Source organism: Chenopodium quinoa, unplaced genomic scaffold (assembly GCF_001683475.1).
Source record: "Chenopodium quinoa cultivar QQ74 unplaced genomic scaffold, ASM168347v1, whole genome shotgun sequence".
Lineage (NCBI taxonomy): Eukaryota > Viridiplantae > Streptophyta > Magnoliopsida > Caryophyllales > Amaranthaceae > Chenopodium > Chenopodium quinoa.
In genome coordinates this window covers 1461173-1487075 of record NW_018742238.1, presented here as the reverse complement: position 1 = coordinate 1487075, position 25903 = coordinate 1461173, and the positions used below count along the sequence as shown (strand labels likewise).

General features: G+C 39.3%; 1 long non-coding RNA gene across 2 annotated transcripts; it reads left to right on the top strand.

The window, feature by feature from the left end:
* Positions 1 to 10514: 10514 nt before the first annotated feature.
* On the top strand, positions 10515 to 14148 carry LOC110735313. 2 transcript variants are annotated; one of them, XR_002514070.1, is made up of 5 exons: positions 10515 to 10818; positions 11289 to 11316; positions 11860 to 11928; positions 12371 to 12505; positions 13304 to 14148. It is a non-coding gene; the product is annotated as an uncharacterized LOC110735313 (long non-coding RNA). The 2 variants fall into 2 exon arrangements; XR_002514069.1 differs by having other exon boundaries at positions 10515 to 10822.
* The last annotated feature ends 11755 nt before the right edge of the window (positions 14149 to 25903 follow it).

Sequence of the window (25903 nt, the reverse complement as noted above, 5' to 3'; positions counted from 1 at the left end):
TATTACTTGGGATAAATGCAGGGGGTACCTCTTGAGTTAATAGCCAACAAACATTGGCGAATCAAGGGGTCTAGCCGGCCTCCGCCGCCTGGTACCTCTACTTCTCAAGCAAGAGTGACGGCGACTGAGTAACACCAACGTTAACTCATAGTCACTCCCTCAAACTTGGTATGGAACTTAAAAGGTTTGAGTAGACCGCCTGTTTTTTGGCAAACAGCGGCACTCAAACCCCTATTCCTACTAGGTAACCTCTTGAGTTAATAGCCAACAAACATTGGCGAATCAAAAGGATCAGCCGGCCTCCGCCGCCTGGTACCTTTACTACTCAAGCAGGAGTGACGGCGATTGAGTAACTCCAAAGTTAACTCATAGTCACTCCCTCAAACTTGGTATGGAACTTAAAAGGTTTGAGTAGACCGCCTGTTTTTCGCAAACAGGGGCTCTCAACCACTACTCCTGCTAGGTTAACAACTTATGAGTAAAAAGCCAACAAACATTGGCGAATAAAGGGGAACAACCGGTACCCACCGCTTGATACCTCTACTACTCAGTTCCTTGGCAACTAAGTAACAATCATGTTCACTTGGTCAGACCACTTTCCTACTTGGTTAAATTTACAAATGACAGGACCGCCTGCCTAAAAAGGATCCAGTCTTTAAAATAGTTCGAATACCGATTGGATAAATGGCCGACTGATCGTCTATCCTGGAAACAGACAACCAGTCGTCCAGGGGCATAGGCGGCGTGACTAACTATCCGTACCTGTCTGCAACTATCGGCCATGTAAAACAGTCGGTCTAGTGAACAATTGGATATTAGAATATTCAATACTTAGACAAATTTGAATCAAAACAAAAATTCATTAAAAAGAAGCCGATCATTAAAGACCGGCAAAATATTCAGAGCCCCGGCCCCCTGGCCGGGTAAATACAAAACAAACGGCACGCAGGCCGTGGAAAGAATACATAAAGCTTAAGAAGGGGGCAGATCTTCAATATTAGCAGCTGCCGCCTGGTCAGCACTCTTCTTGCTGGACTCGGCTTCAGCTGCATCCTTTTTTGATGCATTACCCCCAAGCGGCACAAGCGCCACTACCGGCTCCTCCTCCTCCAACGCTTCCTCCAACGCCTCTTCCTCAGCAGCCGCCAGGATCTCTTGATTATATGTATCAGAACACTGGCGGTACGTTTTTTCCCATGAGGCAAAGTCGGCATTGGGGAAGAGGCGGCCCCAAGTCATGCGCTGGATTTGAGCAGAGTCTTCCATCATCTCCCGGACCAGCTCTTTCTTTTCTTGCTCGGCCTTTTCCGAGAGCTCCTGGGTAAGACTCTTCTCCTGGGTCACCAGGCGTTCCTTTACGTTGGCCAAGGATTTCTCCAAGGCTTCGTATGAGTACATCTTTAGGCGAAGAGGTTTCAGCTCGGCCTTGAGATTGGTGATGGTCGCCTCCAGCTCGCCATTTCCTCTTCTGGGCCGCCTCTAACTGAGCCCGAATAGCGGCGGTAGCCTGCGCCTGATAATAAAGAATATCAATGGTCAGAACTTCATTTTGGGCAATTTGAAACATTGCCTTATCATAGTTGGAGGCGGCCATGGCTTTTGCAGCCTTTACCTCTTTGTTCTTCCAGTCAAGCGGCTTGCGAAGGCCGTTCACTCGGAGCAGGGCCTAAGTAAAAAGGAACAGGCGTCAGTTTCCAAACAAAAAAGAAAACAGGCGTCCAGAAATTCAAATACTCAAAAATATGCTAAGTATACCTCAGCAAGGACCCCTGCAATCCCGTCTAGGTCAAGGGTGCCGACACCCCTGACCGCCTCCCTTTCAGCTGGAGGAACGACCCTGATCATAGACTTGGCCACCTCTACCAAGTCAGGCTTCTGAGGGCCGGCTGCATCAAGCATAAACAAACGGATTAGACCTAGTAAAAAAGGGAGCAAGTCTAAAATTTACAAGGACAACTTCATACTTCTAGGCGGCCCAGCTGGAGTTTTTGAAGAAGTGGCCGGCTGTTTCTCAGCCGCCACATGTTTCCTGGCAGAACCAGGAGAGCTCGCAACAGTCGTCCTCCAGGCCTTGGGGTCCGACTGTTGGGAAGAAGAAGCTCTTGGAGCACCCGTCTAAAAAAAAAAAAAAGAAGAAAAAAGTCAGTATATGCATAAACACAACTCCAAAAAGAGGGTGAAAGGTTCGGAGCTCACCAAGGGTGCCCCCTTCTTGGGGGAGTCGGTTGAAGCTTGTTGCATGATGGAGGCCCGCAACATGGCCGCCGCAGTCTTGGAGGCGGTAATTTTGCTCATAGCGTCCGCTGCAAAAGCAAACAGCAAAGTTAATAGAAGTTATAACAAAAATGCACGGAACAACAGAGTATTCGACAGGCCGACTACCTCTTGAGCATCGACTGCTGAGGCCACAGGCGGCCAAAAAGTACTCGTCGTAGAGCCATTTGAAGCTCGGGACGCAGTGCAGGGGTACTTGCTCTCGTACCCCTGAAGTAGAGTCGACCCTCGACTCTACTTTAAAGAGTCCTTTATCAAGGATCTCTTTCTTAGCCTTGGGGGAACAGGCGGCATGCTACGGCCGCCTGCAAGAAGGGGCGGATTCCTGTTCCACCTATTGAAGCGCTTGTTCAGCTCAGTGTCTGAACTCTCAATGATGAGGAAGGTGCTCCGCCAGTCCTTCCACTTGTTTGCTTTACCTCTCGTCATGAGGTAGCCCCTGTGGCTTGTCAATTGATACCAGCCGGTACCGCCTGCCTTAGGGGTCCGGCTGAGATAGTTCATATGGGCGAAAGTCTCGAAGCTCGGCTCCACCCCGTGCAGTTCGCACCCGGCCACATAGCCGAGTACGTTGACCCAGGAGTTCGGGGCTAACTCATACCCACCAAGATCCGCTGAACAGCCGGATGTAATGGGAAGCGCAGCCCAGCCTTGATGGCCGCCTTGTAGCAGCCAAAGCAGGCGCTATCATAACTGGTACCAGCCGGCCAGACGACTGTGTCTTCTGGATTCGGCACAAACACTAAAAAGTCGGGGCCCATTGTGTGGTTTGCGATAAAGCTCTCCACTTTCTCTTGCATGACTGTGATCCGGCCCCGAGGTACCGTGCAGTAGTAGGGGGTATTTTGCTCTCGGTAAGAGGCGGATGGCTCCGCCCAATTGTCCCCCTTCTCAACTGCGTGAGAAAGTCTCGCCTCTTGCAGGCGACTGTTTTTCTCTTCTGTGTCCAGAGAAGCATGGCTAGAAGAGCTTGACTCGGAATCGTCCTCTGACGAGTCCGAAGAGGACGACTCCTCCCCTCTCCCGGAGGGGCCCGCCTCCTCTCCTTGAAAAGGAGCAGAATTGTTAACTGTAAAATGGGAAGGGGTCACTATGACTCCTCCCTCAGAATCGCCGGCTTTCAGGCCGCCTTGTTTCACTTCCACATCTGGCGCCTGGTCAGATGTTTCACTAATCGGCACCCTGTGGGAGGAGCCGTCTGAATTTGAGATCCTAGCAGTCTTTTTTGTTCTGGCCATCCTGCTCTGCATAGACACAGATACAGTCGGACTTTGTATAAAGGGCAAAGATGGGTCCGGAAAAGGGCAGGCGGCACTCCTAGTCCTAGATTCAGCCGTCCCCGGTGACCGGCTGATCACTAACCTAGGTCGTGTCGTGTGCTTCCGTGGTGCCATTTCAAAAAAGAGTAAAAAGAAAATTAAGAGTAAGAGAACCGACAGTTACCTGAACGAGTGACGGTTGATGAAGTTCTGAAAATCCTTTGCAGGCGGCTTGTCAGAACAGGCGGTAGGCAGAAAGGGTCCAAAATGTCAGAGCAAGTTCAGGGGTCCGAATGTTCTCAAAAAGTTCTCAAGTGTGAAAATGACTGAAGTCAACACTCCCTTATATAGGCGAAGTGAGAAGGCGAAGGGTCACTTTTAGAATTCAAAATTTGGGCGGGAAAATCTCTCGGCCTTTCGCCGACTGACACCTGTAGCAGGCCGTCGCCTGTTACAGTGCGACACCTGTCACAGGTAACACGTGACCAGTCACGTGCCACCTGTGAGGGGCAAATGATTAGGGGATTTTTCTCCTACCAATCGGAATGCTCCACGTGGGCCTATCAGGTCCTGCCAATTGTCCCCCAGTTGGAACTGTCAGGGCTTGCCACGTGGCACGCGCTTATTCGTCCACCTTGGACCTATTATGTCATGACACGTGGCATACTCCATGCCTAATGGAGAAACCGGCCACCCAGGCCCAACTTCCGAGGGAAGCCCAATCAGCCCTAGGTTAACCTAAACCTAGGATTGACACGTTTCCCAAGGTTATAAATACCTCCCTTAATCCTCATTAAGGGGGATTACAGAAAAAACACATTGATTACACACAGAGTTACAGGCTGATTACGCTAAAAACTCACATTAAACACTCTCACCTAGAGAGACTCAATCACTTTAATTTCCGCATTAATTACTCCTTAATCAGGTACTAACTTGACCGTTGGAGGCGGAGCTCCCACCACCAGGAGTCTCCGTTGTTTTGCAGGTACAGGCGTCCGGTTCCAGTCTCGGAATTGTAACTCTCCCGCAGGACATCAGAAAACCCCGAAACAATAACAATATACAAATAATAATAATAATAATAATAATAATAATAATAGCAGTGTTCCGGCAGTGTTTCACGGCGATGTCCCGGCGGTTTAAGGCCAATCAGAGGGCTATCGATGGCGGCTCATTTTCCGGGCGACCTACAGGTGTTTCTCGGCGGAATTCTGGTGTTTTTCGCGTTGCTTTGGTGCAGTTCGGGCAGTTTCTGGTTCGTTTAACATGTCCATTTTCATGGTTCGTTTCAGGCGAATTTCAGCCGGTGCTCAAGCGGATTTAGTCAGGTTTTCAGGCACCAATTTGAGGTAACAAAATTGGGTTTTTAATAGGGCGCTTTAGGTTGGTATACCTGCTGTTTTAGGACTGGTTTTGGGCGTTTTCTTGGTGCATTTTAGGGTGTTTTCTGGTCAGTTTGGGTGCAGTTTGTTGGACCGTTTGTGGGTGCTATTTGGTGGTCTATTTGGGTACTATTTGGGTGCAGTATTTTGGTCGGTTCCAGTTCAGTTTTCTGGTCGGTTTTGCTGCTGTTTTTAGTCAGTTTTAGGTGTATTTTTCAGGCATATTTCTCGACCATTTGCAGCCGGTTTCAGGCTCGGTTAACTGGCTTCTATTCAGGCTGCTCTCACGGCAGTTTTGGGGTGTTTTTGGTGCAGCTTGTGATCAATTCTGGTTAATCTTTTTTGCTACTGTTTTGTGGGACGATTTTAGTGCTTTTCTCCGTGCTGTTTTGTTACGTCCTTGGGTGCGATTTTTCTGGTCAGTTAGGGTGCTATTTTGCCTGCTTTTTGGGTGCTTTTTTCTGCCATGTCGGTGAAGTTTCATTGTCCCTTTGTGGGTCTTAATGGTTGTCAAGATGGGAGTGGAAATGGCCTTGCTAGAAGTTCTTTGATCAAACATCTTTGTGATCGCCATTGTTGTATTGGTGCGCGTGATATCACACGACATGCTCTTACTTCTAGTTTGGCTATTTATAAGGAGGCGGAAGTTACTTTTACGCGTATGGGGATTTGGTTATGTGGTGTTTGCTACAAGACGCACACGCTTCGTACTAAGTGCCGTCATAGTTTGGATGAGATTGTGTCACCCCCGGATGAAGGAGATGGTATTGTTCGTTTTGTACTTTATGGTTTCTCTAAGCCACAAGCTCCATCTTCTCCACCTCGGCTTGGGCGCTTGGGTGGTTTGGTGCAAGATCAACATTGTGGATTTGATGTGGCTCTCCTTGATGGTTTGTTCTCTAGGGGATTTCGCACTGTGAAGTCTATCCCTCCCAAGTGTTGTTTGGGATTTTCTCGGGTTTTGAAAGGTGCTCTTGATAAGGTGATCTCTAAGCCTGATGACATTTCTAATTGAGTCTCTCTGTTGGTGTTACCTCTATGCACCCTTAAAACCTTTCTCCCGCGGAGTAGTCGTGAGTCTCGGTCTTCAGTGAAACGTCGGCATCAGGAAGAGAGTATTTCCCGTGCTATTTGTTCTTCGAGTGCGCCCGGTGGTAGTTTGCGGCTTGTGAGGGAAACTTTGGCAGAGGATTCTCCTACTTTGTCGGTCTTTGATGATGAAGACCTTGATTTGTAAGAGCGTAATATCAAGCAGTGTCGTCGGAAGATATGCGATGGTCATTACACCGCTGCAGTCGGGGTTCTTTCTTCTTCAGGCATTGCTCCTTATAATGAGGCCACTCTTGCGGATTTACAATCTAAACACCCTGCTTCTCGAGCTCTATCCTTGCATGATATACCTGTTGATGGCTTTCATCTCGTTACTAATTCTGTTGTTGTTTTGGATCGGATTAAGAGTTTTCCACATGGTACATCAAGTGGTAGAGACGGTTTACGTGCTCAACACCTTCTGGATTGCTTGAGTGGTGCTGCTGTTGCTGTATCAGATGAGTTAGTTGGCTCAATTTCCGGGGTGGTTAATCTCTTTCTAGCTGGTAAGTGTCCTATGGAACTAAGAGAGTATATTGCTAGTGCTCCTCTTACCCCACTTGTCAAGCCCGGTGGTGGAATTCGTCCTATAGCTGTGGGTACTATTTGGCGGCGTCTGGTTTCGAAGGTAGGTGCTGTTATGGTTGCAGTCTTAAGGAAGTTACTTTGATGGTCTTCAATTTGGCGTTCGGGTTTCTTCAGGTGGTGAGGCAATTTTTTATGTTGTGAATTGGTTGATTGAGGACTGTGGCTCTAATGTGGGTCTTTCTATGTTGTTGGTGGATTTTCAAAATGCCTTTAATCTTGTTGATCGTACGGTCATGTTGTGTGAAGTTCGTCGTCATTGTCCGGGCATTTCGCGATGGGTTGAATTCTGCTATTCTAATCCAGCCATATTGTATTATGAGGACCAATCCTTATGGTCGTGTCAAGGAGTGCAGAAGGGTGATCCCCTTGGTCCTCTACTTTTTGCTTTGGTTTTACAGCCCCTGGTTTTTAAAATCAAAGATGCTTTTGAATTATGTCTTCAGGCATGGTATTTGGATGACGGCACTGTTATTGGTGACACTTTGGTGGTGGGGAAGGTTCTGCAGTTGATTATGGAGGAAGGACCTCGTTTTGGGTTACATCTTAATGTGGAAAAAACTGAAGTTTTCTAGCCTACAGAAGACCCTCGAAGCAAGCTTGTGGGTGTTTTTCCGCCTAACATAGCTCGACCTTTGTGTGGTGTTAAGTTGCTTGGCGGACCTACTAGTTTCGATTCCGGTTTTAGTGGTGAGCTTGTGATGCAGAGGGTGACCAAGTATTGCGCTTATGGATAAGGTTGCTATGCTTGATGATCCTTAGTGTGAGCTATTGTTACTTAGGGCATGTACCTGAGTTTCTAAACTCTATTTTGCATAGCGTACTTGTCCTCTTAGTACTTTTGAGATGGCTCAGCGCACATTCGACGGGGCTCTTCGATCTTCTTTGTAGCGTATTGTTACTGCTTTGGGGCCTGGGTTTGGTGATTGGCAATGGCGTCTTGCCACCTTACCATTTGCGTTTGGAGGGCTTGGGGTATGTTCCGCAGGTGATGTTCCTCATTATGCTTTTCTTGCTTCTCGGTTACAGACACAACTTTTACGACATGCTGGCATTGTTGGTCTGGGACGAGCCTTTGGAGATGCGTTGAGTCTGTTTAATGGAATAATGGAGTCTTACATTATGAGTAATCCTAGTGAGGTCGCTGCCCCTAAACTCATGAAGAAATTGGCAGATATATATTTCACAAAGGTTACCGCTTCTGCAGAATCCGCCTTTTCTTTGTCTCCTCGGCAATCAGCATTGTGGAAATCGCAGCAGGGAGATCACACCTCTGCTTGGCTTCGGGTAGTCCCTACTTCTGGGTTGGGTCAGACGATGAACGCAAAGACCTACCAATGTGTGTTGTGCTATAGGATGGGTGTTCCATTGTTCTCTATCTCGACGTCGTGCTCTGCTTGTTCTCGGGTTTTTACTGGGGATATTTTCGGTGATCACGCGGTGTCGTGTACTGGTATTGTGGGTATTAAACATTGGCATAATGTTGTCTGGGATACCCTTGTTGATATCTGCTACAGATCTGGGACTTCAGCAAGAAAGGAGGTTGACATAGGGTTGTCTGGAGGGAATGACGGGACCCTCAGACCTACTGATGTGTTACTTTATTCGTGGGATCGTGGTCGCGATGTTTGTGTGGACTTAACAGGGTCTTCTCCTTTGACACAGACAGGGTTATCTGACTTTGTTCTTGGACGGGTTGTGACTGATGCGGCTCATCGGAAGCGGGTGAAGTATGAAGCTGGTTGTCGGCTGCTTGGATATGGTTTCATTCCCTTCTGCTTTTCTTCGCTTGGGGAATTAGAGAAGGAGGTTGTTGCATTGCTGAAGCGGGTTCAGAAGTTCTCGACGACGCAAGACATTAAGGCTCGTGCTGCAGCTCATATCTTCACTAGGGTAGGCTTTGCTATAGCTAGAGGAGTGGGGGCCCAGATTGTATCTTGGATTCCCATTAATTTATTGTAGGTTGTATGACTTTATCTGTTTTTGAGATATAATAATAATAATAGTAGTAGTAGTAGTAGTAGTAGTAGTAGTAGTAGTAGTAGTAGTAGTAGTAGTAGTAGTAGTAGTAGTAGTAGTAGTAGTAGTAGTAGTAGTAGTAATAATAGTAGTAGTAGTAGTGGTAGTGGTAGTGGTAGTGGTAGTGGTAGTGGTAGTGATAGTGGTGGTGGTGGTGGTAGTGGTAGTGGAGTAGTAGTGGTAGTGGTAGTGGAGTAGTAGTGGTAGTGGTGGTGGTGGTAGTGGTGGTGGTGGTGGTGGTGGTGGTGGTAGTGGTGGTGTAATAGTAGTAGTAGTAGTAGTAGTAGGTGGTAGTGGTAGTAGTGGTAGTAGTAGTGGTGGTAGTAGTAGTGGTAGTGGTGGTAGTGGTGGTGGTGGTGGTGGTGGAGTGGTAGTGGTAGTGGTAGTGGTAGTGGTAGACCTCATGTTGAAGGTAAAAGTAAGACATTATCGCTAAAAATCACTACCCATGAATATGATATACGGGAACACCCTCATCAAAAAGTTTGATAACTTCTTTCGAACTCTAGAGGTGAAATGCTTCATTCTATACTCTTTGACCATCTTAGACTTTCCAGGTGTGGGGGTGTGATTCAAATGCTCCAATTAAACTTTCTTCAACACCCACTCTCCTTCACGATTTAAAGCTGCATAGATCATTGCTTGACACTCACATTTCTTTGACTTCCTTTTTCTTTGTCTTAATTCATCTTCACAAACTACACCCCCTACCAATCCACCTGAACCAGACACACCCATCGCCTTTGCCCTCTTCCGTGCTTCCCTTCTAGCCCTCATGTCAGGCTTCCCCCAACACCTCCAAGTTGTGGTGATCCGTTTTCTAACCTCCCCCTTAGAATACACACCTTGTGCCCGCATACTCCAAAACCTTGTTGTTGAGCGTACTCTTTGTAATATGATTCAACATCTTTTCCAACTCCTAATCACCATTCCTACCTTCGGTAGTTCAACAGAAGTGACTACACTAACCTGAATACTAGCAACAATAGTTTCGACAGTCTCGATTGTTTTGAGAGGAGACATGCATTGCAAACTATTACGTTGTTTTGTGGGAGTAATTTGACCCTCCACATATGGAACTATTTCATCCCCACACTTCTGCGCGCATGGTTTTTCTTTACACACACTTCCCATATCAACAACATTATTACCACCTATAACAATATCTACACTCCCACTAATATCCATAATATTACAGACTCTAGGAACTAGTTTAGCACACCTGATGTCCTTGACAAATTTGACAAATATTGTAACACTCCGTATTTTTATAATATTTTTTATATATTAATTATTTATTTTATTTATAAATTAAAATGATTCATTTAATTTAAATGAATTAATTATTTAAATATAAAGTAAGTGTGTATAAAATAATATGAGTTATTAATTGGGGCAATAAAGTGTTTTAATTTGGGTCAACATCAATTGAATTGTTGGACTAACTTGTTGGGAGTCAAAGGATTATTAAGAGCCTAACAAGTTGGCCTCAAAGGAGAATTCAAGGAGGAGTAGAATTAGTAACGGCAGTTTTGTAAATAAGTGTTTTTGCTTTTAAAAGGAAGATAAAAATACCCCAAAACCTCAAAGAATTTCACACTCAAGAATCAAGCTGTTAGATTTTACAAAACCCCAAAATTTTCCTTTTATTTTTCTCTCTCCTTTTTCTCCTCTCACTAGTAGAAAAAATGAAATAGGCACCGCAAAATGCGCACCGATTTTTAAAAACCGGTGCAAAAAAAAATAGGCGGGATTGAGGGGAAGACATTTTGCACCGGTTCTAACTAAACCGATGCGAAAAATGAGTTGATCGAACGGTTCGGTTTGAGCCGATGCGAAAGCTATTGTAAAAAAAAAATAAAAAAAAACCTGGCCATTTTTATCTTCTTTCTTACTCTTTCTGTCTTCTTTCTTTCTCTCTCCTCGATCTCTCCTCCTCTCAACAATGGAAACCCTAAATTCCTTCTCTCTCCTTCGATCTCCTTCTCTTTCCTCAAACTAAAAACAACCCTAAAGCTCCTTTGCCTTGCAATTAGCCGTTGTCACTCTTATTCCCCACAGAGAGCCTCTCATCTTCTTCTAGCCCACCATAGAAGCGTGCACTCTACATTCACCATTGACGTTTCCTCGCGTCCTCCTCCTTAGCCAGCTCGATTCTTCTACAATCGATTATTGAACACTATTGGTTATAATTGAAGCTGATGATGGTAGGTAAGATGTTTCTCTTTGTAATCATCGAAAATCAATTTAGAAGTTTTTTCAGTTTGAATGTTGTAAATGATGATTGTTTGAGTTGATTTAACTTTATTTTTTCAAATTTATTTAGTTTTGAGTTGATTTAAGTTTCTGGGTAATGGTTTTTTGGATAGTTTGTGCTGAATGTTTGCGGATTCAGAGATAATTTTTTTTTTTGTTTTTCTCGATCTGAAGTTTTCGATTTTATTCTAATTCTAATATCGATTTTCATTTTTACCCTCAATCATTTTAGCCTTATAATCGTTTTCATGTTTAGTTTTGTTTTTAATTTTCAATTATATTAGATCTAATTTTTCTGATTTTCATTTGAAATTTAATCTAAAGTTTCTATTTGGTGCGATTTCTTCTGATTTTGTGCGTTGATGGTGTGGTTGTGGGTGTTTGGTGCTGTTGCTCTGATTTTCTGTGCTGACGGTGGAAGGCTGGAAGCGTTGCTGTAATGGTGGCAGGTTAGTTTCTATTTCTTCATTTTTTTATATTTAGTTTGTTTAATTGGATGGTTAGAAGTTTAGAACATATATGAGTGATAAAATATTGGTAAGGCATTGTGTCAATGGATTGTGATTCATGGGCAGTATTCATATGTTATTATGTTCATTGTTTTTTCGTGAGTTGGATGCTCAATAATATCAAAATTTGCTACATGTCTGCTATTGCACACTCAAATTTAAAATATTAACTCATCTGCAAAGTTGCTTTAGTTTTTAAGTACTTTTCTTTTTCAAATGGCCTATGTGCTTATACAATTTCGTGAAGTTTCTTGAGTAGTCTTGTTGATTACGGTAAGCCATTTACATATCATATTTGTTGGGTTAATTAGAGGTTTCTTTCTCTTTTGGGTGTGGATGCATTTTGCTTATGTTCTGACCCTTCAAATATTATTGAGGTCTATGTCTCGTTGTTTCTAATCTTAGCTTATCACTTTTTGAGCTTAATTATAATCATTGGTCTATACTTGAAGGCATTCTGATTTGCGCTACTTTTCATTATAGGAGAGGAAATGGTGTTTGTGGTTGTATAAGCTGTGCTGGAGGAACCACGCATGGGCTTTAACATTGAAGGTTTTCTTCTTCTTAAATCAAATTTTACTGAAACGTTTTGAACTTGGTTGTGCGTTTCTTGTCTTATGTAGGGTTCTATTTGTCAGTGAAGGTTTCTATGCATATTATTGTGTGTATATTGATAAATCATATAGAGCATCATACTTGCCTTGTTGTTTCTAGTCTTTATATATGAACCTTGATCTGTGTCAGAGGGTTGAATTTGGGGTATAAAAAGGCTATTTTTTTTGATATGTAGCATTAGTTCTGGCTCTTATTTTTTGGTAATCCATGCTAGTCTTGAAACAGGTGTACTTGCTGAAATCATACTTTAGAGGAGCTTTAAGCCAATCTTTTTTGTTTAGAAGTGTTTTTTGGACTTTCTTTTTTAGTGTAGTATACTTTGCTACATCAACTCATACTTATTTTAGTGTATGCAAATGTTCTTCTTCTGAAATTACAGGGAATCAAATTTTGGACTTATGATGACATTATCTCATAACAAGAAAGCGCCTAAGTGCCTGTTGGTTGAAATTGAAGAAGTTCGTGTTGTCAAGAGTGCTGGTCGGAGAAAGCAAGGTGTTTTAAATGCTCCAAGGTTTGCCACTACTGCTATAGTTGTGCATTGCTGCTATATGTTTGGGGTCTTTCTTGAGAGTATTTTTTCTTTGAAAGTTGCTACTTTCTATCTCTTCCTCTATGCCATTGAAGTAGCATTATAGACACTCTTGCTGGTTGATACGTCTAATTTGGTAGTTTATATTCTAATGTGAACACTAGCTTAGCTTTTAAAAAACTCTTTAGGTCAATGTTTTATCTTTTTAAAGATCAAGGTGTGTAAGCTGTGCTTGATTGCGAGGGCTGTTCTCTGTTTTTGAGGGTTTAGCTACAGAGGAGATTACTTGTAATTAGCCTGAGAAGGCAGAAAAATGCAGGTTAAGAGTGATTAAGAGTCATATAACAGTAGACAAACTACTCTTAAGTCTTATACGGCTTTGGTTGAAGAGATGAAAGATAGGCACATCTCTCTATCTATAACGACTATAAGGGTGCATTATTTTTGTCTAGACTTATTAGTCCTAATGATCTTCGTGATGAAACCTGTGTAGCAATAGCTAATAACAAATGGAGCAGGTTAGGGAATTTGAACAATGTGTTAGATATCTTTTGAGTTAGAATAGAAGATTGGTTTTGACATTAATCTCAATTTTTTATTGTTTTTTACTTAATGATGGATTCATAGTAGCACATTGTTTGGATAGGTTAGGTAATATTCTTAGGATTACATGGATATTGCTCTTTTTGTTTACCTCTGAATGATTGGTTTTGTGTTGAAAATTTCTATTGGCTGTTTAATCCCTTATTTTGATTATGCTTGTGAATGTAACGGCACTAGGCCCAGCAAAACAACAGCAATAACCAGCACCAGGCAGGCACAGCACCTGACAACAACTAACAGCCAGCAGATAGCCAACAGGCTTTGCAAAACCAGGTCAGCAACCAAATAGCAGCATCACATCAGCTGAAAGAGCAGGCAACAGAACAGCAGCTACAGAGCCATCAGCTAACAGAGTAGACAACAAAACAACAGCAGCAAAAGTCATAACAACAGCAAGCAGAAGCAGAACAACAATAGCAGTGCAGAAGCAGGACAGTATTAGCAGTGCAGACAGAAGACACACAGCAGCCAGAACACCTTGCAACACACTGCATGCAACAAAACAGGAAGACAGAAGCAGAGACAAGCTAGTAGCATGCAGCACAGACACCAGCAGCCTGAACCAGCACACACCAGCCAGAGCCAAAGCAGCCAGAAATAGAAAGCAATAGCCAGCAACAGCTAAACACACCCTGCAAACAGAAACCAGCAACCAGACACAAAGCAAGCAATACAGCCAATAGAAAATAGCAGCTTAAACAGCAACAAAACACCAACAACCTAAACCAGAAGCTGCATAGCCACCTGGCTTAAATCAAAAGGTATTTCCTTGTGCCCACTGAGCACCTACAAGCAACTCTAAACTTATGACTGGATTACTGCTGGAATTTTCAAGTGTTGGTTTAGATTGCAACACTGGTATGCTTAGGGTGTAACTCTGGTTTTAAGTTGCAACACCTGCTGATTTTAAGTTAGAAAAAGCCAAAACTAAAGATGTTGAAGTGCTGGTTAATTGTAATATTACAGCCTTTTTTAATGAAAATATGTAACTTTATATATATGTTAGTGTTTCTATATCAATTTAGGTGAAAAAATTGAAAAATTAAAAAAAAAAAAAATTTAATTTTTTGGGGAATTTTTGGCATCGGTTTTGAAACAAAACCGGTGCTAAAAGTTTTTTTATTTTATTTATTTGGACCATTTTTTGCACCGGTTCACAGCAAGAACCAGTGCGAAATCTTTTGGTTTTTGGCATCCCTTAAATAAGGACCGGTTCAAAACTGGTGCTAAATGGGGGTTTTGAATGGGTGCCCATTTGTATTTTTCGCCTTGTGTCTCTTTCCCACGCACCTCTCTCTTCTCTTTCCCTCACAACCCCTCCAACCACCGGCGCCACCACCACCACCGGCAATCACCGGCGAGTAGCGGCAGCACCGGCAGCCAGCCATGCGCCACCTCTTCTCTCTCCTCTTGCGGTTTGGTAACAAAGAAAAAAAAAGCTCTCTTTCCTCCTAATTTAATTCTAAGCTTGTTTTAATTAATTCAAAGCATGATTTTAATTGTATTTTGATGTTGATTTTGGGTAGTTGATGTTGTTAATTTATTCGTATAATTTTTAGATTTTTAATTTAATTAAAACCCCTAATTTACAAACCATATAATTTGGGAATTTAATGTTTATGATTAGGGTTTGATCTTAGGTTGTTGTGGTTGTTAAATTAATATTTAGAACATGTTTTTAATGAGTTTTAAGCCCTCAATTAATGCTAGTATTTACTTATATATACTACTTTTTAATTATTATGATAGGGTTTGATTACCCATTAAAAGAAAAAGGTTCTTGATGATTTAAACATGATTTTCTAGTCTATTTAGTGATGTTTTATATTAAATAAGTATGCTGGAATTTTATTTAAGTCATAAATACTAAATCTTTTTGAAAGGATTTAAAGTACCCACTTACAGAAAAGGTATTAAGGCTTTTAAACCACTAAATTGGGTTAATTAGTGAGGTTTAAAGTATATTATAGTTGCTGGAAATTTGTGAGAATAGTGGATTAATTATAGTTATGTATTTTTATTTGTAGAAAGTTTCGAGCTAGATAATTTCTAGTGAGTGTGGCCGAGTTTAGGCACTATTCAAGGTACGTATGTGCATAAAAATATTTGTGTATGCGTAGTATCTGTAGGACTTTAGGTACTATAAGCGGAATTTCATGAATCATATTCATATGCACCTAAAACAAGATCGCTTGCATAACACACAAGAATCACATAATTATACCTTTGAAGCGTGATTTCCACGTAGCAAATTGATTGACAAATTAGGGAGAGAATAGAGCCCCAAGCGTGACTCCTTTAATTACTTAGTCCACGAGATTCGATCAAGCGTCTACCAATGCTAGATTGGTCGAGTGAAGGGGAAAATCGTGATCACCACCTTTAATGGACAACTGGCACCACTACGATCACCACCACCACCAAGCACACCATCGGCGCCGAGAGGGGAGAGAGCCGTGAAAGAGAGAGAGAGAGGGAATTTGAGGAGGTTAGTCTAGTGTTTGCTAATTAGGGTTTGATCTCACTGATCATGAATTGTCTATTCAACCCTAGGCACCTAGTCTATTTATAATCCTATTATAATTAGACTAGGAACAAATCCCAAAACTCTCTAACTTACTCCATATGGCTAATCACCTAGAGTGATGAGGCCCATCATGGACCTCGTCCTCTTATGCTTGATCTAGGCCCTTTGTGTGACCTTATAGGATCCGTCCAATTGGGCTTTAGCCTATTTTACTAGCCCAAAGATCGTTAGTACCTCTAGTTATGATATAACGACGACCCAAAAAAACGAACTTAATTATCTCCATAATTTGATCCATTATATATCTAGTAATTGCATTTAACAAAGACATAAATCCTTCAATCTCCCACTTGTCTGAGACAAGTGTACAATATTCAAATTCCTTAAGTCAATATATGTGTCGAATTGATAATATGATTGCATCTCATGTCGAGATCATATTAATCTACAAATCATTTCTTAAAATCTGAGTTAGAATTACAAAACCAAATGATTACTATGTAATACATTTGAACGCGGCCACGTATTTTCTGAATTCTCCCTCTTCAAGCGGCCATGACACATTTCCTAATTAAATAGGTAGACTTAATCCAATCTTGTGGCAACCAGGCTCCCACTCAACTTTTGAAGTAACCAGGAAACATCTTTTATAGTTCCCTTTTACGGAATGACGTTTGGATGTACCACAGTTAAATCAATCATTAAATGAAATAAGTGTTCCACTCATGTTAAAGGAATCCACTAATATATCAGGAAGTTCTATTTTGAACTTCAAAGCAGGTCAATAGTTCGATCATGCATCATTCATGCATATCCATGTGATTGACCGAGCATCTCTATGCTCCTATAGCCCATGAAACTGCTCTATCCAATCAATCTTACATGCCAGTCCATTTATTGAAATCATTTATGTCCAATTTAATGATTTTGAACTAGGAACATAAATAATTTACGAATTTAGCTCACCTGTGGGGTTTCATTCACCAAATCACGTATTTGATGATCCTATCCATTCATAATTATTTTGGACATTTATTTAATATCAAAAACTATAATTAAATAAGAGAAATGAAAATTTCTGATTAAACATAATTCTGCAAGTTAATGTATTACTTATGTGATATGTTTTCTCAAAACATATACAACTTAAATTACATAACTTGCTTCAATCCAAGAGCTTTAGTATGACTCTCATAATTTGGCTATGGAAGGGGTTTAGTAAATAGATAAGTGATATTCTCACTTAAAAGAAACTTTGCAGATCTTGACATCTCGCTAGCTAATGATCTCTTAATGAGGTGACACTTTATACTTAGCTTGTTCAGATTTGTAATGTGACCCTGTCTCCTTCACGGCAAAGGTGTCGTTTTGTCACAAAACAACTTGATCCAAACTTCCTCCTTAACTGCTTCTACTGCAGCTAAATACTTCATATTTTGACATTGAGTCTGCGATAGTGCTCTGCTTGGAACTCTTCAAGCTCACTGTTCCTCCATTCAGACAAAAAACGTATCCATATCAAAATCTAAAGTCATCTTTGTCAGTTTGGAAACTCGCCTCCATATAACCTTTGACAACCAATTCACTGTTACCACCTTAAACTACAAACATTCCATTAGTCCTTCTCAAGTACTCAAGCATTTGTTCTTAGCATCTTTCTAATGTACTTCTTTTGAATTTGCTTGAAACCTGCTACACATGCTCAAGGCATATGTAACATCTGGCCTTGTACATATCATGGCATACTTAATGGACCCTATAAGGTACATTAGCCATACGACTCAACTCTTCTAGCTTTTGAGGGCCTTTGAGTTTTACTGAGTGTAATACCATGAAACATGGGAAAAATCCTCTCTTAGAGTCTTCCAATTCGAATCTATCAAGAATTTTATAAGTCTCTTGATTTAGTCCAATCATCCTTCGAGACCGTTCTCGATGAATCTTAATTCCCAATATGTACTTGGCATCTCCTGATTGCTTCATATAGAAACAAATCTTCAACCATTACTTGACTGACTCAAGCATTTACATGTCTCGTTCCCTATGAGCAGTATGTCATCTACTTACAAGACTAAGAAAACTAGATTGCTCCCACTAAACTTCTTGTATACACAAGATTCTTTTCATTCTTTTAAGGAAATCAAACTGTTTGATTGCCTCATTGAAACAAATGTTCCAACTCCTTGATGCTTACTTCAATCCATAAATGGATTTCTAAAGTTTGCAAAACTTTCTAGGATTTTTTGGATCTACAAAACCCTTAGGTTGTGTAATATACACATCCACCATCATATTCAAGAAGTCAATTTTGATATCTAACTGCCAAATTTCGTGATCGAAAAATTAGCAATCGCTAGAAGAATCCGAATAGATTTAAGCAACTAATGGGTTTGACCCCATTTGCAAGTCTATCAGGACTAACCCATCATTTTTCTGACATGGAGTCCATTCTGGATTTTATGGTCTTAAGCCATTTCCTGAGTTAGTGCTCACTAAATCTTGCTTGTAGGCTGTGGATTCCATGCATTCCATTAGGAAATTTTGGAATCCTCAATTTATCAGAATTTCAACAAACTGTTTGTTTTTTTATTCTGAAATACCTACTCTTTGGTATGAGCAACATTAGAAGTATACCCTTCAACTCTTTGAAGTTTTCATTCTAGTGGGACGATAGGAGTCTCGCAATTTGAATTAGCTTGCTCCGACACATGATTCTCGTCAAATTAGCTGACTCATGTGCCCTCGCTTCTGATGTGGTGTTATCCATATGCGTTTGTTGCTTGTCTCGAATCTCTTCGAGATCCACTTTACTCCCACTTGACTTTGTAAAAAGTGATTCCTTTCTAAAAAAGACACCATCGCGAGCAACAAACATTTTGTTATCCGTGGGATTGTAGAAGTAATACCCTTTTGTTTCTATGGGATCGGATAACCCACGAAGAAACATTTATCTGATTTGGGGCCAAGTTTTTCGCTTTGTAAACATTTTACATATGTTTCACAACCCCAAATCTTGAGAAAAGACAACTTTAGAACATTTCCAGTCCATAACTCATAAGGCGTCCTCTCAACTGCTTTGGATGGGTTTCTGTTTAGTATATTTGCAATAGTTTTCTAATGCATATCCTCAAAACAATATATGAAGATAAGTTAAGCTCATCATGGATCAAACCAAGTCAAGCAAAGTTTGATTCCTGCTTTCTAACACACCTTTGATTGTGAAATAGTTCCACAATCTCTTAGATGATCATCAAATTCTTAAGTCAAATATTCACCACAACGATCAGATCGTAGTGCCTTAAATGTTTTCTCAAGCTGATTTTATACTTTATTCTAAAATTCCTTGAACTTTTCAATGATTCCAACTATTACTTTATTAAGTGGATATAGCCATATTTACTTAAATCGTAAGTAAAAGTAATGGAGTATTTAAATCCTTTGCTAGCTTTGAACCTATTGGTCCACACACATCCATATGTATGAGTTCCAAAAAGGTCATTAGTTCCTTCACCCTTTCAACTAAAAGGTGACTTGGCCATCTTACCTAACAAACATGACTTGCAATTTTCAAGTGATTCATAATCAAATGAGGATAAGAGTCCATCCAATTGTAATCTTTGGATGCGCAATTGGTTTATGTGACCTAACCTTACTATGTTATAAGTAGGTTGGTTTGAATCTGTTTTCGCTTTTGTGATCTACTTATATCAATGTCATAAAATTAACTTATAACTAGCAAAATGAAAACAATTTATTACCTTGTCATGGATCAACACTTGTCCATGCCAAGTAAAACAATCAGTATTTTAAACAAAAAACTAAAAAATTATCTCATCAAAACTGGAAATAGTCTAAACTCATCATAAATGTAATCAGAAATTAAAACTATGAAGCTTTCTCTGGCCACTTGAACACTTCTCGTGCACCTTCAAGCTCCATTTCCATTGGTAGCTCACTTCTTTACAGTTTCTACACAACATGAATAATGTTAGCACTGCAACTTGGTATCACATACCTAAGTGAAAGTTAAAATGTTTATAACAAGAATATTAGGTAACTCTTACCTCACAATTCATCGTAGTGAAGACATCCTTGTTAAAGCAAATGCTCATTCTCCTTTCATATAATTCTCTGCATGATTTTAGAGTAAATCAATCAACTTGACTGTTGAATCGTCATCGTCATGTGACAGTTTCTCAAGGCCAAAACCATCATGTAGTGAATGCAGAATTATATCATGAACCTCATGATCTTGGAATCATTTCCCTAGCTAACTTACTCATGTAATTCAATAGTTGAACCATCATATCCACATGAATTTGTACAGACTGTCCTAGCATAAGCTTTCTGGTAATAATTTCACCAGTAATCTTGAAAGTTTCATGCCTAATACTTCCAGTCCAGGAGTCGTCATTTCTGGAACCATGTTAATGATTTCCTCGACGTTTCCATCTAATTTCCCATCATCATGGGACTTTGCTATTCCATTGCAAATATTATGTAAGCACTTGAATAGGAGATAAGGTTCATAGTCCTTAAATGTTCTAGCCCAATCTTCCGGAATAGAAGATAATATGACAGACACAACTCTCTTGGATCTTGAAACATTTCTCAACTATTTCTCTGGAGTCATGCCTAGACTAAATCTGCCCTTGATTGGTAAGTCTAAACGAAATTCAAGCTTTTCATTCCTAGCTTAGAACACTTCAAAGTTCGCTTTCCCAATCATTAAAGTTGAGAAAATTGAGCCTCGTTCTCATTGTTGGTGGTAAAGTAGCGTTGTCAAAATTGTTATTCATCTATGACAAAATAATGCAAAGTTTAATAATTATGTTTAATAAAATTAAAGTACCATAAACGAATTAAAAGGTTACTTTAAAACGCTTTATTCAATATTAAATGATCCCAATTAAATTTAAGTGATTTCAAGATCCTTTATTTGTGCAATAATTGACCGGACTTTGGCCCTACCATCAACCATTACATTTCCAAGGTCAGTAAACTCTTTACTGATTACAACTCTTGTTACTCTTGGTTGAATAATTAACTATCACATGTTTAATTATTACCCTTTGCTTCAAGGTTCTAAACGCTTTAGGTAACCTTGTTTAGCACAACCAATTAAAATTGTAAAACTTGATTTACCCCAAGTTACCTAAGATATAAAAATGACACCCATCTTTGGCATGACCTGTTATTAATTATCGAAGGGTTGTTGGGTTTTCAATTGGAAAAACAATCTCAATATTACCGGGACCTAGATTTATTATGTTGTGATTAATATAGTGAACTCTAGCTCATCATCAACAACATAAATAAAATCTAGCATGCATAATCTACTAATGCATAAACTAAAACATGACATAGTATGACCCCTTAGTCTTAAGAAACTAGACTTGAAATGCTCCCACTTAAACCTTCATGGATCTCCATCCAACTTGCTCCTTTGGGCCTTCACTTCATGGGCTTATTTGGACTAAACTATTTAAATAACTAATCTATTTACATTAAATAAAAAATTACAAAGCTACTTAACGGTACACAGACCGTATTTAAATTACAAAAATACATTACGATATGCGATCATATTTAGAATCTATGGGCCATACTAGTCTATATATATAGCAACATAATATCATATATTATAAAAAATGTCATATAATAAATCACTCAACATGCTTGCCTAAACTACTACATCGAATGCTCACAATTAAGGCAACGCAATTCCTAAAATATCTCAAATTTTTAATTCATAATTAGATAATATAGTATATTATTCATTGCCGTCTATAAAATATCATATATTTAATTTAAATTTGGCATGAGATATAATCAAATCTTATTTTAATATGGAAAGATAAATCATATTTATCTTCCATGATTATCCTAACTAATTTTGGAGATTCTATCTAATTATTAGCCAATCAAATAATTTTAAAATCAATTATTTCCATATCTAATTATGGGATAATCACATTATTTAAATCAATTATTATCCTTTTGGAATATGCCTAAAATATCCTAACTAATTCTATCCAAAATTTACAACTTAATTATGGATAATCACTAAATTAACAACTTATTGAAAATTTGATTTTAACTTTCAAAATTAAATCTGATTTTATTTCGAAAATATTTTAAAACATAATTTTTTTTTAAAAAAAATACCGTACTGCACGTCGCTGGCCACCGTGGTTGGCTAGCCGAAGCTAGCCACGGTGGCTAGCCGCTATGAGAAACCACTGTCGCAAGGGCAACAAGGAGCAGCAGCAATGGGAGCCACGACAACAGCGTGCAACGCTTGCACGGCTGCTACCCAGCCACCCCAGACCACCTGCCTTCCCTTCCCCTCCCTCTCGGACTAACACCGGTCAGCAGACACCGTGGCTGCGCCACCCAGCCATGGCTGCCGGCCATTAAAACCCCCTTTTTAATTTAATAAAATAACTTTTGTAAAAATTAAATTAAACCAGTCCAATAATTAAAATTTTATCCTTATTCAATTTTAAAATTAGGGTCCTTCATAAAATTAATCCCAATTTAATTCTAACTCTTAAAATTAAATTGATAATCATACACGAAACACCTTTATGCATAAATCATTCTAATTAAAATTATGAAACTTATTTAAAATGGAATTGAGCAAAACAGCACACAAAATTGGATTTCTATGGCTCATTATATTCGAAATTTTGGAAACTATTAGGGTTAGGGTTTGAAATTTTCGAATAAAATAGGGCAAATTTTCAGTCCTCTTTATAGCTATTTTGAGCATAATTAAATCATATTTAAAACCAATTCCAAGAGTTAAATCACATTTAATATAATAATTAAACTATAATTAAATTAATTCTCCCTCTTAATTGATTATAAAATTATGAACATGGACTTCAAATAATCGTATTATTATAATCAAGCGTGTTCATGCAAGAGGCTAACTGATACCACTGTAGGACTTTAGGTACTATAAGCGGAATTTCATTAATCATATTCATACGCACCTAAAACAAGATCACATGCATAACACACAAGAATCACGTAATTATACCTTTGAAGCGTGATTTCCACGTAGCAAATTGATTGACAGATTAGGGAAAGAATAGAGCCCCAAGCGTGACTCCTCTACTTAGTCCACGGGATTTGATCAAGCGTCCACCAATGCTAGATTGATCGAGTGAAGGGGAAAACCGCGATCACCCCCTTTAATGGACAACCAGCAACACCACAATCACTACCACCACCGAGCACATCACCAGCGCCGAGAGGGGAGAGAGTCGTGAGTGAGAGAGAGGGAGTTTAAGGAGGTTGGTCTAGTGTTTGCTGATTAGGGTTTGATCTCACTGATCTATTCAACCCTAGGCACCTAGTCTATTTATAATCCTATTATAGTTAGACTAGGAACAAAGCCCAAAACTCTCTAACTTACTCCATATGGCCGGCCACCTAGAGTGATGAGACCCGTCATGGGCCTCATCCTCTTATGCTTGATCTAGGCCTTTTGTGTGACCTTATATGATCCGTTCAATTGGCTTTGGCCTATTTTATTAGCAAAGATCGTTAGTACCTCTAGCTATGATATAACGACAATCCAAATGGACGAATTTAATTATCTCCATAATTTGATCCATTATATATCTAGTAATTGCACTCGACGAAGACATAAATCCTTCAGTATCATGCTAGGAATGTAAATTATGTTTCAAGTGATAATTTAGTAGCATTTTTGGTTGATTATATGCTTGGATTTGATGTTGGTTGATCATAAATTATTATGCATATATGTGAACATGTTATTTGAGGCATGATGCAAGTTGAATATGTATGAATCATGGAAGTATGTTTTATTTGCAAGTATCAAGGAAGCATGAATTTAATAAGCTTTGCTTATATATGATTAAAAGAGCTAAAGTTAGAATTATTGAGCATGATTTATGATTTTATTTCTCGTTCATATATTATTGGAGTTGAGTCAAGAAGTTAGTTTATTTATTTACTCACTCATGTAAGTTGAGTTTGAGTCAAGGAAGTTTAGTAGTGCATCTTATGCACCAAAGTAATAATGCAATTTTGTGCACAAAACTAGGCAAGTAACCTTAATTAAAATAAATAGTATGTGCTCACTAATTAATTCAAGAATGAAATGGAAGTATGTGTTGATTGTTGTTATGTTTGTTCTTGATTGATTGGTTGGAGTCATCACAAGTTAGATTGGGAAATCACGTAAAGTGTAATAGGATACGCACCAAAACTCTTGGAATGTATACACCTTGAGTATGAACACATGGGGGAGGGGGTTATGTGGCTTTATATTTGATCATAGCTTCTACAGAGGTACATGGCGCTATACTTTCTTTTATTATTAATGCGCTGAAATTCCGTCACAAGGTGACATAGTAGGTGCCAATTGGGGTAGCTCCCTAATTGGAAGCTCAATATTTAAATGGGTTATTTTTAAGGAAGGAAACCCGTTCGATGCGTAATCCAAAACTATTATTTAATAATTAATATTGTTAGTTATGAGTCAAGGTAATTATTAATATTATTTAATAATTAAAGTAATTAATGACACCAAAAATATAACCATAAGAAAACATGCTTTCATTAGAAAACTGATACAATATAAAACAACCTTGTAATAAAGCTCGAATTCAACTCGAATTAACAAGGACAAAGCGCTACCAGGTTTACGATTCTTTACTAAATAAACCTATTTTCACATTCCATAAAATAAAAAACAAAAAAAATAATATGAAGGCACCTCAACAACAATGCCAAATCAATATAACCAAAACGACCACCAATGCTAACCAAAACGACCACCACAACATTTTCCCTCCATCATCTTGGCAGCAAAGACATACAAATGTAAAAAGCAACTACTCCAATAATTAAGTTACCAAGGCTAACTAGGGTGAGTTAACCATCTAATTAGAGTAACTAACATTAACGAAATCTTACTAAACGCTGTGACTTACTTGACAATTTGTCATCAATTCACCTTTTAGAAGCCAACACTAGTCAGCTTACCTGGCCGACAACAAAAATATTTGTTTATTGACACTTCGCAAAATCCAATGCATTTACTTACAAACTTGCCACTAGAGTTGATGAACTTGCATTTCCTCTGAAAAAAATGAACTATAACCACTTATATCACTTTTAAGTACGTGGCAACCTCTTAATAAAAATATTCCCACCCAAACGGAAACTGATGTCATTTTATTTTTGTATTTTGGTTTCAATCCTTTCAAGTCTAAAAAAAATGAACTATACTCCTTCTTTAGTTATTGGAAACTTTGAAAATAATCAAATCTAACTATAGAAGTATAGAGTATAGACTACACACTCTCCAAAGATAAAACCTTTTATTTCCATTAAACTCTTGAATCTATACTTGGTTATTCAAATATGAAATTTAACTAGGGTAGATCCCGTGCCATGCACGATAATCTATAGTTATAAATTATCACAAACTATTGGGTGAGACAAGCCTCATATAATTGTTTATGCGGCCATTGACAAACTTCTCACACCCTCATTTTTTACTAACCACCACCAACAATACTCCCACTCAATCCTACTTCACTTTCTCTCTCATCCCTCACCTTTAATCCACCCCCAATTTCTCTCTCCTCAACTTTCTGCTGAATTTCTCCATTTTCTCTCTCATCTGATCTCCTCCAATCCCTAACAATGGAGGAAGCTCTCGAATTAGCACGAGCTAAAGACACCAAATAACATATGGTTGCTGTTAAACATCTTCACCATCTTCTCGAATCTTCTAGGAAACCATTGTTGATTTTAGCAAAACCTCAATTTAATGCATCAATGGAGATCGACAACGACAATCAAATTGAGAATCTTCTGACACAACGATAATCAAAGCAACCGCGAAAGCATTGGTCGTCGGCAATGGTGGTTAGTCGGAAGCCACTTTCCATGGGCGTCGGCCGCCGTTGTCGGAAATCAATGCCTTCATTGCAATGCATATTAGTGGCGTTCTTAAAAATTAACCAACATATATATATATATATATATATATATATATATATATATATATTTAATATGCATATTAACAAATGCGTATTTTAAAAAACCTATCTAACCAATGAACACCTTTTGTGGACACCTGGGCACGCATATAAAGGTAGGTAATCAAAAAGGTAGTTTTTTGCTTATTTGATTTTTTTCTTCTCATTAGATTTTAAATGAGCAAAAATTCATGAAATGGGCAGAAAATGCCTTGAGTG